At 38.4% G+C, this 13,620-nt stretch overlaps 1 protein-coding gene across 2 annotated transcripts in view; it reads left to right on the top strand.

Annotated features, from left to right (window-relative positions):
- Positions 1 to 13,620, top strand: part of ALDOB (aldolase, fructose-bisphosphate B) — a 57,784-nt gene that overhangs the window by 30,920 nt on the left and 13,244 nt on the right. The window contains exon 1 of one of the 2 annotated variants that reach the window (XM_069090626.1): positions 11,225 to 11,298. The exons of the other annotated variant lie outside the window; for it this stretch is intronic. The gene's annotated coding sequence lies outside the window, so the exon portion shown is untranslated. Of the gene's footprint in view, positions 1 to 11,224; positions 11,299 to 13,620 lie in introns of those variants that run through there. 2 annotated transcript variants of the gene reach the window in all.

Below are 13,620 nucleotides of genomic sequence, written 5' to 3'. Positions count from 1 at the left end.
CTGTCTCCAAATGTAATGTTCATTCTAATCCTGCCTGGACACAATATTGCTATTGTTTGTTAAGGCAATATCCTGTTACTCATAATTGGCCCTTAATAAATGCTTGTTGAATTGAGTTGAAATAACATAACTATATGGAGAAAATGAAACATATGACTAACTTTCAAAGCACTTTTGCCTACATTATCTCATGTGATCCTTATACTAGTCCTATGAAATAGTAAGCTGGGCAGTGACTATTATTCTAAGTTGACAGATGAGGAAAACTGAGCCATACAGCTAATAAAGGAGTGTTGAGAATGAGAACCTAGATCCTCTGATTTCTGTTAAAGGGCTTCCTCCATTATACTAGTTATCTTTCTAACATGGTGTACAATAAATTGACCTAAAATAGGAAGGAGGGAGTAAAATCTGTTCTAAACACAAAAAGAAACATCAGGATGGGGTCATAAATGAGATTAGTAAACAACAACTCCGATTAGATAGTGAGGGAAAAGCTGGACTTTGAGATTATTGAGCAAAAGGCAAAGAGTAAATGCACTGACAAGGCAGTAAACAGGCAGACGGGGGAGAATTTTAAAAGTGGGTGGCTAGCTCAGAGAAATAACAGCTCTTTTTCAGACTGCCCTTTAACCTTTTCTGCCATATCCACTCTGTTCACTCTTGAATCCTGGGTCTGACATGCACAATCACAGATGATAGCACTCCTACATTTGAGATCCTATACACGCACATACAAGCTGCAACCCTTAGGATTCTCAGTCTGAAATGCACCAGCACATAAAGCAAGATTCAGGGTTTCATGTTTGGGGCTGACAGGTGCACACCGAGTCCACAGCACTCATACATTTGGGTTCTGAAGTGCATCAAAAATGGCAGCTGCACTAATATATTCAGCACATGAAATGCACACACCAAAAGCAAAGAGCTCATGTGTTCTAGATCTGACATACACACACTCCTGAGCTATATACTTCCTTGGGGATGTTGTCACCCTATTCTTGGTGACAATACTCGCCATCTCTCAATCCCTCTCTCTCAAATTTATTTTCGGTTTTCAACATTTACTTCCACAAGATTTTGAATCCCCAAATTTCCCCCCATTTGTTCTCTCCCCCCACCCCAGGACAGCATGTATTTTGATTACCCCTTCCTCCAAGCTGCTCTCCTTTTTATCCCTCCCACCCCTTCTCTAATCCCTTTCCCTTCTATTTTCCTGCAGGGCAAGATAGATTTTGCCTGTATATCTTATTTCCCAGTTGCATGTTAAAACAATTTTTAACATTCATTTTTAAAGCTTTGAGTTCCCCATTTTCTCCCTTCCTTCCTCCTCACCCACCCTCACTGGGAAAACAAGCAATTCAATACAGGTTATACATGTGCAGTCATGAAAAACACTTCCATAATAGTCATGTTGTGAAAGACTAACTATATTTCCCTCCGTCCTGTCCCACCCTCCGTTTATTCTCTCCTTTGACTGTCTCCTCAAAAGTGTTTGCTTCTGATTACCTCTTCCCCAAATGCTGTCCCTTCTATTATTCCCTCTCTCTTATCCCCTTCCCCCCTGCTTTCCTATAGGGCAAGATAGATTTCCATACCCAATTGAGTTGTATGTTATTCCCTCCTTAAGTCAAATCTGACAACAGTATAGTTCACTCATTCCCTCTCATCTTCCCCCTCTTCCCTTCCATTGTAAAAGCTCTTTCTTTTCTCTCTTATGTGAGATGATTTATATGATTTGTGTGTGTATATATGTATCTATGTTTGTATATATGTATTTCCTCTAACTACCCTAATACTGAGAAAGGTTTCATGAGTTACAAATGTCATCTTTCCATGTAGAAATGTAAACAGTTCAACTTTAATAAGTCCTTTATGGTTTCTCATTCCTGTTTACCTTTTCATGTTTCTCTTGATTCTTGTATTTGAAAGTCAAATTTTCTATTCATCTCTGAACTTTTCATCAAGAATACTTGAAAGACCTCTATTTCCTTGAATATGCATTTTCCCCCCAAAGTATTATACTCAGTTTTTTGGGTAGTTGATTCTTGGTTTTAATCCTAACTCCTTTGACCTCTGGAATATCATATTCCAAGCCCTTCAACCCCTTAAATTAGAAGCTGCTAGATCTTGTGTTATCCTGATTGTGTTTCCACAATACTCAAATTGCTTCTTCCTAACTGCTTGTAATATTTTCTACTTGACCTGGGAATTCTGGGATTTGGCTATAATATTACTAGGAGTTTTCTTTTTGTGATCCTTTTTCAAGAGGTGATTGGTGAATTCTTCTAATTTCTCTTTTACCCTTTGGTTCTAGAATATCAGGGCAGTTTTTCCTTGATAATTTCTTGAAAGATGATGTCTAGGTTCTTTTTTTGATCATGGCTCTCAGGTAGACCAATAATTTCTAAATTACTTCTCCTGAATCTGTTTTCCAGGTCAGTTGTTTTTCCAATAAGATATTTCACATTGTCTCCTATTTTTTCATTCTTTTAATTTTGTTTAATAATTTCTTGATTTCTCATAAATTCATTCACTTCCATTTACTCCATTCTAATTCTTAAGGAATGACTTTCTTCAGTGAGCTTTTGGACTTCCTTTTCCATTTGTCTCATTCTGCTTTTTAAGGCATTCTTCTCATTGACTTTTTGGACCTCTTTTGTCGTTTGGGTTAGTCTATTTTTTAAGATGTTATTTTATTCAGCATTTTTTGGGTCTCCTTTAGCAAGCTATTGACTCGTTTTTCATGATTTTCTTGCATCACTCTCATTTCTCTTCCCAATTTTTCCTCTACTTCTCTTACCTGATTTTCAAAATCCTTTTTGAGCTCTTCCATGGCCTGAGACAAATTCATATTTTTCTTGGAGGTTTTGGTTGTAGGAGCTTTGACTTTGTTGTTTTCTTCTGGTTGTGTGTTTTGATCATCCTTGTCACCAAGGACATAAGAAAATACCTTTTCACCAAGAAAGTAAGCTTCTACAATCTGATTTTTTTCTCCTCTTTGCTCATTTTCCCAGTCAATTACTTGACTATTGGGCTCTTTGTTAAGTGGAGGATATATTTCCCCAAGCTTCAGGAGTTTTGTGCAGATGTTTTCAGAGATATTTCTAGGGACTTGTAAATTGTCAGTTCTTCCAAAGTGGTATGACCAAAGGAGAGGTATTTATTCCTTTCCTGGCTTGTACTCTGGTCTGTGAGCAACCACAAGCACTCTTTTCTGCCTTGGAGCTGTGAGGAGGATTCCCTCTCCACTACTGTTGCCAGCTTCACTACACCAGTGTTTGTCCTCACCCCAGGACTGTGACCCAGAGCCAAGCTTAGACAAAGCAAGAGAATCCTGTCTCATAGCCAGCAATGAGATCTTCATAATCCCTCTCTGAGCAGCCACTCGATTCTCCTATCTCTGTAGGTCAAGAGCTCTAGAAGCTGTGCTCTGCTCTTAGCCCTGTGTGATAGTCTTGGCCTTCCAGATAGTCTTGGGCTGGAATTTTGTTTCAGTCTGTCATTTTGTGACTTCTGCTGCTCTAGAATTTGTTTAGAGTCATTTTTTACAGGTATTTTGAGGGTTTGGGGGGGAGCTCTAGCCGGTCCCTGGTTTTACTCTGCCATCTTGGCTCTACCCTCACCATTTCTCTTTGACTGACTTTTGACTTGAGTTTTTCAGAGATGGTGATATTCCATGATTCTCAGCCATATAGCATCCCTAGAAACATGATCCTATTAAAATGATGAGCCCCAAAGAAGGCCAATTGGGAGGACAATCATTATCATTTACACTTCACTAAGGAAGAAACTGAGGCTCAGGGACTTGATGTGACTTACCTAAGTATATATATTAAGCAAATAACAGTCTGGGATTTGAACTCAGGCCTTCTGATTTTAGGGCCAGCACTTTTTTCATTACTCTTCACTCATTCTGGACAATAATAATGTACTTTGTATTTATGTGCTCTCTGTTTTACAAATGACTTACAAATAACTGGTTTAAAAGTGTATTTTTCTTTTTGTAAAGTGCCTAGGCTAGGTGGGGGCTGATTTTCCTTCATAGGAAAGAGAGTATAATATGACTCAAAGCTGGAATTGTTGTAATTTTATGATCTTCACATATGATTTTGTTCAAACATTCCTTTTTATTAGGATAATTAGAGAGCTATAAAGACACTTAATTTTTTTCTTGGTTTCTCAAGTGGAATTTATGTTGTGATTGAGCATACCTATTTTCCCATTTCTGCCCCTCTCCCCTCATTTCACATAGTGAGGGTCCCCAAAGAAGGTAATGTGCTCAAGACTATCAGAGTTAGGAGAGACCTAAGAAATCAGCTGGTCAGAGCAATTCACAACTGAACAGGAATCCTAATAGCATCCCTGATGAGAGTTCATCCAACCTCTTCTTGAGGCAAATGTTCCTCCCATGAAAGGGAACCAACTCTTTGCCAAGGAATTCCATTTCCTTTTTGGTCATAGCATGGACCTAGCAAAAAAGCATTTGACAGTGGCCAAAAGGGGGAGAAAGCAAGCAAACAAAACCTCAGAGATACTCTTAGCAACCACTCCCCAAAGGAGTGCATTCTCACTCTTCTCTTCCCCAGGATCAGCTAGAGAAGAAGTTTGTTCCATATCTTCTCCAGTTTCCTACTAGGAAAACTGAGGAACAGGGCAAAGTCTCAGTAACCTTGAACATCTGCTGCTCATATCTCCCATTTGTCACTTCAATTCCTCTTTGCAACTCTCTGTTACCTAGCAGAAACTGGTGATTTCCTCTACTTTATTGGCTTACTAGCTTTGAGCCTATGCAGCAACCTGATCATTTAACCCATCCATGACACCATAACTCAGTGATACCTCTATCACATGACCTGACTTCTATTTTCTCTACCCACCTGTCCCTTTGTTGTCTTGACATTCGTTCAAAGCCAGCTTAATGACTTGGAAATTTGAAGCCTTGGCCCCCTGCCAGAAAGCATGAAAGGTGTGGACTAAAAAATAATACAGTCAGGTGAATTTGGAACTGATTGAATGACAAGACTCAAAGGATCATTAATATTTTGATGCCAAACTGGAAAGGAAATTTCTATTAGAGTAGTCTAGGGATAAATCCTTTGTCTTATACTTAACATTTTAATCAATGGCTTGGGTAAAAGTGTAATGTTATTCTTATCAAATTTTCAGCTGACAAAAAATTGAAAGGGATAGCTAATGTATACTAGATGGTAAAGTAGGATCTAAAAATATCCTGACAGGCTAGAATCTTGGACTGAATCTAATAAGATAAAATTTAATAGAGGCAGATGTAATGTTTTACATTTGGGCTCAAGAAAACAGTTTGCCTGACAAAAGATCTAAGGTTTTTAGTGGCTGACATACTTAATATAAAATGCTATGACCTGGCATCCAAAAACTAATTTAATATTGAGCTGCATTAAGAGATACATTGCTTCTAGTCACAAGGAGGTGATGGTCCCACTGAACTCTGCCCTGGTCAGACCATGCATGGAGCACTGTGTTTAGTCACAGTTAAGGAGAAGCAGTGATAAGCTGGGGAATGTCCTGAGGATGGCAACCAAAATGGAAAAGGGCCTTGATTCCATGCTATATGTTGGTTGAGGGAACTGAGGATATTGAGGAGAAGAAGAGATTGAGGGGGAAGCATGATAAGAGTCTTCAGATATTTGGATGGTAATATTGTGAAAGAGTAATTAGTTCAGTTAAGTTTGGCCCCAGAGGGCAGAGCAATTGGTAGAAGAAGTAAAGAAGCAAGTTTGGGCTGGATGTCAAGAAAAACTTCAGAACGATTAGATCTCTCTAAAAACAGAATGGGCTGAAGCGACTAGGTGGTGCGTGAATAGAACACCAGCCCTGGAGTCAGGAGGACCTTAGTTCAAATCCAGCCTCAGACACTTAACACTTACTAGCCATGTGACCTTGAGCAAGTCACTTAACCCCAATTGCCCTACCTTCCCTCCTCAAAAAACAAAACAAAACAGAATGGGCTGCCTCAGGACATAGTAGGTTCACCTTCATTAAAGATCTATAAGCAAAGACTGAATGGCCATTGGTTGGATAAGATGCAGTAGGGATTCTTTTGGGGGTATAGGTTGGACCAGATAACCACTTCTAACTCTGATAGTCTGTGATCTTTGGGACATAAGGCCTTATATGAAATGTAGTTCTTAATAGGATTGGTGTATTTAGTGTATAGCACACTCAAAAGCATATGGCTCCTCTCCTTTGACCCCTGTGCCATCCCTCAATGGAATAATGTGCATCTTCAAATTTTCATTTTTCAGTGTATCTGATTCTTCTTAGGCTGGCTTCTCTTAAAGAATGGCTGGAAAAGAAATATGGTACAAGAATGTAATGAGATATTCTTGTATAGTAGTAAATGAAAACTCTAAGGAAAACAGAGAAATATTAGATTTATATAATAAATTAATGGAAAGTGAAATTAACAGAACTAAAATAATAACATATACATGACTGCAATAATGTAAATGAAAAGACAAGTTAAATGCTGAATAACTGAAAAACTAGTGAAGGTCACAACAAATAGAAATTTAAACATATCTCTCCACAGATGACAAGAGGGCAAAGGATTATTAGGTCAGAATATTGTACACATTGTCAGATATGGTCATTATATGGGATACATATGGGATGCATAATTATTTTTCTTTGTAACAAGTATGGGTGCAATGTGAAATCTACCTTCCCAAAATATTCCTTTATAATCTGTTAGAGATAATTTCATTTTAAGATATGTTAAAGCTCAAATGCATCATCATGGATTAGCTATTATAATTTCTAACTACATATTATTTGAAACAATGGAATCTTTTAACAAAAGTTTTATAAAAGCACCATCATAACACTCAGGCTATTTAGGAAGTCTAATCTTTTTTTTTTTTTTGCTTTTTGGAGGGCAGTTGGGGTTAAGTGACTTGCCCAAGGTCACACAGCTAGTTTTTGTGTTAAGTGTCCGAATTTGAACTCAGGTCCTCCTGACTCCAGGGCCAGTGCTCAATTCACTGCACCACTTAGCCACCCTGTAAGAAAAATAAAAATAAACACTTTTAAGTTTAATATGCATTATTAACATTTTCTCTATAACTTTCTTAAGACTATACAATCAACAAAACAATAAGTCAAGTTCTGATTTTGCTACAAATTTCCTAGGTGTAAATGTTAGCACTGAAAATTTAATAACTGCCTCTACCAAGAGCCAGTATGAGCTGGCTCTGGCACACTGCTGGTTAAAAGCTCCCTTCAAGTACTGAAGAGCTGGTTGTCATATGAAAAAGGGCACAGAGCTAGTACCAATAGGTAGAATTTACAAAGAGGTAAATTTATACCTGATAAAATGAAAAATTTCTTAACAGTTTGAGCTATCCCTTCATGGCATGGGCTGCATCATAGTGGGGTCCCTTCTTTGAAGGCTTTCAAGCAAAGATGATATAACCTCTTGCCTGATGTCTTGTAGAAGGGATTCATTTTCAGGTATGTGTTGGACTAAATGGCCTCTGAGAAGTACTTTCTAGCTTTAAGATTTTTATGATCAAATTCAGTTGAATTGAACAAGCATTCATTCAGTTCCAGCTATGTGCCAGGTATTAGTCTAGCTTCTTTGTCACATGACTGATTCAAACAATTCCTACCCAGTTGATGATGAATTGGAAAACATCAATTTAACTTCCATAGCTGAGTCAGTCACAGAAAAATGGAATCTCAGCATCGAAAATCATTGTAGTGATGGCCTCTTTTTACATACTTGTTCCTTTCTCGTTACTTTTGAGCTTGTGCTCAAAAAGACTCATGTGTATTGAGATATGTGGGTTGGACCCAATAATGGTTATTAAAATGTAGATCTTGTCTTCTTAGTCGATATAAACAATAGTTAGAATCATGAAGTCTGGCTTCCTAGGGTACAGGGTGGGTTTAAGATAGGGATATTGGCAAAGAGGCTAGAGAAGTAATGGATGTGTATAATCTTATGAATTTACCTTTGGAAATGGAAGGTTCTAAAGCATAAGTTCTTTAAGGGGGTGGGGGTGGTGTCTGTGGGTAGATTTCAAGTAGTCCTTGATCTTAGATGAGGGAAAAAATACACCTTTATTTTCATTAACCTCTAACTAAAATTGAGCACTTCATTAAATTATTAATGTAGACAACAAGGAATTATTTTGAGAAGGTGTCCTTGGGCTTTAACAAACTGCTAAAGTCAGTTGACTTTGAAACAAAAAAAATATTCAGAATCTCTGGATTAAAGCTGTCTTTTGAATTTATAGTTGCTCATTTTAGAACTTTCTTTGTTAAAAAAAACTCTCTCTCTCTCTCACTCACTCTCTTCCCCCTCCATTTTTTTTTTTGCTTTTTGGAGGGCAATTGGGGTTAAGTCAAGGTCACATGGCTAGTTTTTGTGTTAAGTGTCTGAGGTCTGATTTGAACTCAGGTCCTCCTGACTCCAGGGCCAGTGCTCTATTCACTGTGCCACCTAGCCACCCCCCTCCATTTTTTAAAATAAATTTTTATTGATATCTTCTTTTCTTATATCATCACAGTTATCCCAAGTATCCCTCCCTCTCCCAAAAAGCCTTCCCATATCACAAATAGTATTGTTTAGGAAGGGGAAAAAAAAGTCAGCACAACCAAACAATACATAGAAAAAGTCTGAAAAAATTAAAGCAAAACAAAAAAAGAAAAAGTCTGAAAACACATGCAATGTGTAACCCCTATGGACCTCTCACTTCTATATGAGGCTGGGTTAGGGAGTGTCTTCTTATATCTCTTCATGTGAGTCCTGCTAAATCCTTATAATTTTGTTATATTTACTTTGTTTTTTGGTGTGTGGTTGTCTTTTCTGTTTATGTTGTTGTAGTCATTGTATATGTTGTCTTCTTGGTTCTGTTCACTTCACTCTGCATCATTTCATGTAGATCTTCCCATACTTCTCTGCATTCATTGTACACATATTTTCTTATAGCACAGTAATATTCCATTACATTCACATACTCTCTCTTTCTGCTGTGTCTGCCCAGGATGTGTTGCCCTATAAGGTCCAGTGAGTAAATAGCATCATTCTCCTGACCTTTGAGTTTTAGTTACCTATCAAACCTTGGGCACCTCTTCAAATGCTGATGCCACCAAACAGCTCTTGAGCTGTTGGGGATGGGCTTGGAACTGGCCACTGCCCTAGCAGGAAGTTTTACATTCTTCTGACATGCGTGGCATAGCTGCTGTTCACGTGAAAAAATGCCCTCCTGGAAAGAAGGAAGAGATAAGTCTGCATGGGCACAGAGTTCTTTCTTCATTAATCCAGTCCAAGGTTATAAACTGTAGGGGAATGACAGTTGCTGGGTCGGTCTTAATGCATCTAGTAAAGCTTAATAAAGGAACAGCCACAGTCTTCTTGCAAAGCATTTCCTTGTGAGGTTAGTAGGCTCTAGACAAATGTTCTTATCACCAGTCCCCAATCCTAGCATTTAGCACAATGCCTGGCACATAAGGAGCATTTAACAATTGCTTATTGACTGATTGATTCTCCAGTCACCACCATACTCCACCTCTTATTACTACCCAAAACTCCCCCTTTAATCAAAGGAGTTCATATGATTGAAAGCCAAAGAGGGACCTTAGATAATTTCATCTCATCCCTTCACTTTACAGAGGAAACAGAGATAAAGAGAAACAAAATGAATTTCCTGTATGGGTAGTAAATGGCAGAGCTAAGAACAGCTTCTCTGAACCTCAATCCCATGTTCTTTCCACTACACCATGTGATCTTCCAACCAAACTACAGAATCTCACAGGTTCTTTACCCATCAGGCCATGCTACATAAAGCCCCCACTCAGCAGATATTTGTTGGATTGTGTGGGTCATTGACAGGGAAGAAAGAGGCTAAGACTTACCTAAAGATAATAGGTAAGAGGAACCTTGGGAGGGACATTAGAAGGCAGCTAATTTTCCCCTTGCCTTCAGATGAAACCATACTTAAGTTGTCCCAGCCAGACAATTCAGAATCAATATGAGCCCTCCAAAGAATAAGATTTTATTAACTCCCGAAAAAACTATTTCAGAATCTAACAATGCTCTGTACAAGAAAATTCTCTCCAAATTGCAAGCCATTGCGCTGAAGTCTTCCTTTTCCTTTTGTTAACATGAATAGCTTATTAGACCACATAATCTCCAAAGTTATAGCTTGTCATGTCCATTTATTCCCCTTTTCATTGGAGAGATATCCATCAGTTTCATAGAAGCAATTTTAAATGAATCTTCCTAGGGAGTTTGTAAATTCTTTTGTTTGGTGCCTGATGGCAAATTCAGTACTTTTTCTAATTCAATTCAAATTAATTCCTTTCAATGAGAATTTATGTACCAGACACTGTATATTTGGTATCCCCATACACTGGTCATACCAAAGACAAAAATAACTGACTTCAAAGTTTACATTCTGTTGGGGAGGGGAAATGACAATGTGTTTACATTTAATTGCACAATACACACATGTATATGTATATATATATATATATATATACATATACATGCATATGCACACACATAGAGTAAATACAAAATCATGGAGGCAACAGATCAGAAAACACCTTGCACAGAAGATAGCATTGCACCCACCTTCTTCCTCTTGTCCTAGGAAGTATGGAAGGTTCTAACAAAACAAATTTTCTTCAAACTAATTTTGGCAAAGCCAATAGAAAGAGCCACTGCACAAGGTCTGGGAAAGTGGCACCATTCAAGAGGCACAGAGGACTAGACCATAATTTAGAATTCCCAGGGCTTTTTTGGTTTGTTTTTTTGGGGTTGCCCCAGTTCAGGAGAAAAAGAAATTAAAATGCAAAAGAAGTAAGAATGATAATAGAGGTGTGTATGAAAGACCAAGGGATAGAGATTCAGGAGAACTGACCCCTAACTAGCAATGATCTTGAACAAATCGTTTACTTTCTGTGGGTCTCAGTTTCCTCCTCTGTAAAATGAGGATTTTGCACTAAGTGACCTCTGAGGTCCAACTCAAACATCTGAGGATTCTAAGTGAGGCTCATGCTAATATGGTTGGCAGGAATGGTTGTTGATGAGCCAATTGGAAGTGTTGAGTAAGACACCTCCCTCCCCACCTTATCGAGGGAGGGAGGAAAGGGCAAAAGTTAAAAAAAAAAACACAAAACAAAACACAAAAGGCACCTTGTTTGGAGCACTATAAAAAGTTTGCACACTCCTAGAGTCGTCCTATTTGGCAGCTGCCTCCTCATCAGGAACTTCTAACATCACTCAAAGACTCTCTCCCCCAGATAGTAAGTACAAATTCCTGTGTATTACTGGCTTTCAAACTGTGGGGACCAGGGGTGTATTAGAGATAATTAATCCAAAGGAATAGGACTGGGTATTGCTTCTAGCAATAATACTTTGAGCCATTTTGCTGAATATTATTGGGATGACCAGCCAGGCTAAAATGACTTTATCTTAACAGGACCAGATGGTCCCACAGCCCATTCATTTTATTTTCCCCTCCCTATATTTGAATCCTATGAAAACGTGTGCTTTGTGAGGTCTTACTAAATGCAAAAAGTTAATATACAAGGTACATATAAAAAGTCAGCAATGTGAAGAAGGTTCAGAATTTCAGACTAAAGAGATCCAACATAAAGAAAAGTTTCTTCTTCTGATCGTATTTTAGCCTCCTGATAAATCTAGTTTTTTTCCTTCCTTCTCTACTATACATCTTTGCCAATTACTGACATATTTGTAGTAACCCTGTGAGGAGGAGGCTTGGGATGAGGGAACAATTTTATCCATCCCACAAGTATCCGTTCCATGGATAAGCTATTGAAATACCAAGAGAAGTTTGTTTTGTTTTGTTTTGTTTTTTATGGGCCATAGGTAGATTAGAAAAAAGCAGCCTAACATTCCTGGTCTTTAGTCTAGGCTGGGATGAGTGACATAGGTGGAAAACCACTGTTATATCCAGGACCTAGGGTTCTAGTTCCAGATCTGTTACTTGGCTGAATAGCTTTGTGACCTTGGGTATATCACTTTGGCTCTCTGGGCCTCAGTTTCCTCATCTGTAAAATGAGAGCATCGAACAAGATAATGTTGTTGTTTTGTCGTTCTCATTTGTGTCTGACTCTTCGTGACCCCTTCTGGAGTTTTCTTGGCAAAGATACTGGAGTGGTTTGCTATTTCCTTCTCCAGCTCCTTTTATAGATGAGGAAACTGAGGCAAACAGGGTGAAGTGACTTGTCCAGAGTCACACAGTTAGTGTCTGAGGTCAGATTTGAACTCAGAAAGATGAGTCTTCCTCCTCAATGCTCAATCCACTGTGATATTAGGTCATATTTCTGAAGCTTTTTACAAAGTGCCTTACCAATAGGAACTCTGTGAATTAAGTAGTCAAGCCACATCCATTCTGTAATTTAACATTTAAATCTTAAAGAGTTCTGAAAGTCTATTATTCAACTCTTTTGCCAAAGCTGCCTTCCAAGCCAAGTTTTTTTTAACAGTATCAATAATATTAATAATAATACAATATAAAGTTAATTACAAAAACAAGCCTGAGACTTATGAGTTTGTGAGTTGTGGTTTCTTATCATTTGCAAATGGGGGGCTTGTTTAAATTCTCTTCCTCTTCCCACCATATTTTGGTTTGCAGCTTCTAACAAATGTGTGTGATCCTAGATTATATTTTTACTATAAAAATCAAGGGTCTGCGTTGATCGCCCTTTTATTTTCCCTGAACATCTCTAAAATGAATGGAATAACAGAGGTCAGGGCACCTTCCTCTGCATTCCAACACCTCTACACAAAGCCACATACCAGTGTGCCTCTGTCCAGGGTCTTTTTCTTCCTCTATACTATTTTGATTGGTGATCTCATCAGCTACAGTGGATTCAATAATGGATGAAATTGTCATCTCTAAGCTGATGATTCTCAGATCTGTTTTCCCAATCCTAACATCTCTCCTAAATTGCAGTCTCTCATCTCCAGCAGCTTAATTGACACCTGGAACTCATGCAGACATCTTAAATTCCAAACTTGTTATATTTCGCCCCCCAAGACCTTATGTGTCATCTTCAACCCCCTATCCTCTCTTTCTCCCTCCCCTCCCCACCATCACGACTTCTTAACTCCAGCCAAATTCTCTTCTCTCCATTCATATTGCAATCACTATGGAGCAGACCCCCATTACCTCCCATCTCCTAGTTGGTCTCCCTGCTACAAGTGGGTCCCTACTCCTCTCCCCCCTTCTTTCTTTTTATTCACAGCACTTAGGACAGAGCCTGGCACAAAGTAGGTATAAATGTAAATGTTGACTAACTCACACAAATTTCATACATCCTCATTTTCAAAGAAATGACACCCTGAGATGCCAGACGCAAATGTCCCATGGCTGTTGATGGAGGCTTCAGAAATTTTTCTTTGGAAACCTCACCTCTCCTTATCGGGCCTCCTCTCTTCCGGGACTGAACTTTAGCCTGAGTCTCTGTTATATGATTAACAGAGAGTAATATTTGTGCTGATGTTGGTATAGACCTTTAGCCCCTTTATCTTCCTTTGGACTGTATTAATTCTTTGTGTCCAGTTTTTTTTTTTTAATGCTAGCTATAAACCTGCAAGAT

Source organism: Petaurus breviceps, unplaced genomic scaffold (genome assembly GCF_028583685.1).
Source record: "Petaurus breviceps papuanus isolate PSGF00001 unplaced genomic scaffold, PetGlider_PUasm1.0 187, whole genome shotgun sequence".
Lineage (NCBI taxonomy): Eukaryota > Metazoa > Chordata > Mammalia > Diprotodontia > Petauridae > Petaurus > Petaurus breviceps.
Note: the sequence above shows the minus strand (reverse complement) of the source record. Positions and strands in the feature narration are given on the sequence as shown.